Raw genomic sequence first — 4,184 nt, 5'->3', positions numbered from 1 at the left:
GTTCTTCCCAGACGACTGGTAGCGGAAGCCATGCTGCCTTATTATGTCAGTGTGGTCATTGATGGTCACTTGGATCAGTGCCACCTCCAAGGAAAGGAGGACTGGGCAACAGTGCAGGAAGAAGGTCAATCATCTTTGCCAGAGCAAGTTCAATATTCTACTCTCTGCTACCTCACATTATCTGTGCCACTGCACCCACCTCCCACCAAACTGGATGCTCTGACTCTCCCTCTGTTGTATGCAGCACCTTCTTTTTATTTTGATAACAAAGGACACTCAAATCTGAATAAGGTGTGAAGTATGATCAAGAATAAGGCATAACATATCTACACCAATCTGCATAGTCACTTTGGTCTTACCTTAGACAAGACAGGGAAAACTCTGGATCAAAGTCTGCACGTTAAACTGAAATCTTGTCTTTCAGATCATCTTCCACTATCCCTCAAGATACAGCTCACAACTCTCTTCATGCTATTTATCATTCACTAGTATTATCAAATACCACTGATTAAAATGATCACATTCATATATTTAAACATAGCTCCATAAATTGAAAACTAAAATTGAGCAAACAGATGACAGCTCAAACTTGCATATCAAGATTGCCATCATGATCTTCAATGCAAAATTAACTTTTTACAGATCACACCTAATGAGGGTAATTGTCTCAGACAAACCCAGGTATACTGATCAGAAGAGTTTGAAGGACAGTGGTTTGTTTTCCTTATCACTCCATAAATCACAAATTAAATGAGAATTAAAAACAACTCTTTGAAAAGTGAAAAATGAGGAATTCTGACAAGCCAGATCACGACATCAAAATACTCTTCAAACAAGTACCACCACTCAGGCAGGCAGAAAACACAGGTGACCTCCAGCAAATAGCTGAAACCTTGTGGTTTCTAAGAAATATTCAAGCGTCAAGTGATTTGCTTCTCGAGATTCTTGCTCCCTGCCACTAACCTTCCACTTCATTCCAATGTGTGCAAAGTATGCCAACATGACTGAAAAATATAAAAAATGAAAAAGAACAATGTTTATTAGAGCCAAGGTATGCAGTATGTTCCAATAGGTATATATTCTGCAAAGTGAAATAGGAGCTTTCCCCCACCCCCTGAATTTACATTCTATTCGTCATCTTTGTCCTTGGCACCATGTTGCAGTATGTGAGTAAATTCAATATCATTGAAATTGCCTTAGTATCAATTGGTGCTTCATGAAAAACTTCATCCATCTCCCCATCAGTAAACTGATCACCCATTGTTGTCAACAAATCTCTCAAGTAGTCTTCCTGGATATAACCTGTTCCTTCTTCACCAAAACATGCATAGGCATTTCTGATTACATCTTCAAGGTCTGTCCCATTCAGCTTTTCACTAAACATGGTCAAGAACATGGTAAAGTTGATAGGCCTTGGACCTTCATTCATCATTGCCTGAAGGTATTCATCATTTGGATCCTTTCCAAATGAAGCTAACATGTCATGCAAATCCTCCTTATCAATGAAGCCATCACCATTCTGATCGATCATGTTGAAGGCCTCCTTAAACTCCTGAATTTGTGACTGATCAAACCTGGTGAATACGTTGTTGCACGCTGAGGGCGCTTCTTGGTGGTCTTTCCCCTGGTTCGTTTGCTCAACACGGTGGTTAGGTATTGTATCTCACAAAACTCCTGTTGACACTTGGTACCTCTCCTGCTCCCTTAGTAGTAGACTCACCAATGTTAAGGGCATTTAAATGGTCATTGGATAAACATATGGATGATAATGGATAGTGCGGGTTAGATGGACTTTAGATTAGGTTCACAACATCGAGGGCTGAAGGGCCTGTACTGCACTGTAATGTTCTATGTTCTCTCTCTCACTCTTGCTACTTCATTCCCGCTCCCTCCACCATATTCCCACATCACTGACCCCACATCCCCTCTGTGCTGCCTCCTCACTCACTTCAAACATCTCCACACCTCACGCACCAGGTAAGAGCTATGCCACACACTTGCATCTTACTCATTCTAACCCTTTATGTCATTACAGGAGATCCTATAACAGGGTGGAACAATAGTGCACAGGTTAGGAGGAATGGGGTTGTGCCTGATATCTGTGTCCTCACCCCACACAAGGAAAGGATACTCACCCTTACAGGAGAAGGCAGGAACCACTCCTGCGAGGGTTCAGGAGCAAGACCCGAGTAAGTAACACTTGTCATTCCCCTGCAATAGTTACATTTAACCAGGCGTCCAAGACTATGACTAACCAGTGGCTACAACATCTTCTGCCTCTTATGCACATATCATCCTAACTACCAGCTTGTTTCCTGCAGAGGAGAGTTCCTCAAGCTCCCCAGGTGACAGCGCAGATGTAATGGAGCGGTCATTGTCTACACTGCCTCCTGGAACTCCCAGCAGCACAGTTGAGGGCATCTCAGTGGACTTTATAAATTCTATACACTGACAGCACCAAGGCTGTTGGTCAGAGGACTGTTGGAGACCAGGCGCCTTCTGAGATTCCACTCGGTTATGACGTTGTCGTCTCAGTCTTGAGGGACCTGGAGAGGCTGTAGCAGGAGAGGACTCTGTAATCTTACTGATGAGGAACTTCATAAGGAGGAGAAGCTGCACTCCTTGCTGAGGTGCTGGAGTGTTGCAGCCAGTTCAGCGATGCACTACCTGTTGTCATCCAGATGCAGCAGCAGTGCAGTCAGCCCTGTAACCATCTGACTGTGTCCATGAAGATGCTGGCAGCTGGAATGGACAGACAGGTCCAACACCCTCAGGGCTGTGTGAAAGTCAACAGCACCTGCACTCCACTGCCCCACCCTTTGGTTCTCAGTACTGAGGCTAGAGCAGAAGTGAGACTGGGGAGCCATAACCATTGTCCTTCTCCTCACAGGGAGAGTGGATGGTGCCGCAAGGAGCCCAGCTGAAGTAATAAGACACTCATAGGCCCCACTTTAGACTCCAGTTAGGAAAGATCACCTCAATCCTATCTGCCCCATCTCTGAGCCTTGAACGTTCATGCCAAGGAGGACCACTTAGCATGCCCTTCAGCACGTCTGACTTGCCCAGACACAACTTGTCTTGGTACACTGCAAGCAAAGCATTCGGGCCAATGGGCACCACTGTTGAGCAGACCCCCTCCATCCTGTTTACAGAACAGGGAAGCTCAGTGTATCACAGCAGGAGGGAGAGGAAGAGAAACCTCTATTAATAGCACGTGCGTTGGCAGCTGGGATCCTCAAGTAAATAGTCTGTGCAGCACATGATGTGATGGAAATAGTTTTTGTTGAGCATACAAAATGATGTACATAGATTTTTGCTGCAAATAAACCATGTAATGTTGAATGTTTGGTATTCAAACAATGTTAGTTCACTTGATATTACATTTCATAAACTTTCGAGTTACCATTCATCTGGTTATCCTTGTGTCTTATTTTCCGTAGATTGTCCATGATGCCCTGCAGCATCACTCCTTGGCCATTAGCAAGGTACAATGGTTGGGATTGTATGATGAGCACCAAATATACCATGTGAGAATAAGAGTAGTAATATGTGTGCATGGCCGTGGATCATTCCGACACCGCTCCCCAAATCATTGCTGTAGGAGGCCAGGAAGAGTTGGGGGAGGAACCCAGAGGGCTAGAGTGATGAAGATAGAATATGTTGCAAGACAACAGGATTCCAATGTGGATGCCCAGTGATTACTTGCAGATGCAAGCCCTGGCCTTCACAGGTCACCTCACTTGTGCCACCCACAACTGAGTTGTTTTCCTCAATATTGTATTCTCTCCATGTGCTTCACGGTTGAAGTAACAAGTGGCCAGTGGCTTTCAGCCTCAGCGTTAACATATGACTGACACCCCAAGCATCACCCTTTCCTTCTCCAAAAACAAAGTACTGGAGAAACTCAGTAAGTCTAGCAATATCAATGGAGAGGCAGAGTTAGCATTCCAAGTCTGATCTGACTCTTTAGAACTCACCCTTTCCTTTCGAGGTGCCCATTCTGTCAACCTGGTACTTGTCAGGATGTTGCCCAAAACACATGCCTGCACCCATCAACTGCCTGTCAACAATTTCTCTCAGCCTCTTACCCACTTTTCTCATAATTCCTGCAACAGCAGTGATGGCATAACCATGCCCACTCCCTCATGTGACGTGACCTACCTGTGGCAGCTCTCATCTGTCCA

At 44.7% G+C, this 4,184-nt stretch overlaps 1 pseudogene; it reads right to left on the bottom strand.

The window, feature by feature from the left end:
• Positions 1–1,127: 1,127 nt before the first annotated feature.
• On the bottom strand, positions 1,128–3,449 carry LOC122549516 (myosin regulatory light chain 2, smooth muscle minor isoform pseudogene; annotated as a pseudogene).
• Positions 3,450–4,184: the final 735 nt, after the last annotated feature.

This window comes from Chiloscyllium plagiosum, unplaced genomic scaffold (genome assembly GCF_037043375.1).
Source record: "Chiloscyllium plagiosum isolate Xiang-an unplaced genomic scaffold, Cpla_swu_hap1 HiC_scaffold_4, whole genome shotgun sequence".
Taxonomy (NCBI): domain Eukaryota; kingdom Metazoa; phylum Chordata; class Chondrichthyes; order Orectolobiformes; family Hemiscylliidae; genus Chiloscyllium; species Chiloscyllium plagiosum.
This window is presented reverse-complemented; position numbering and strand designations above follow the sequence as displayed.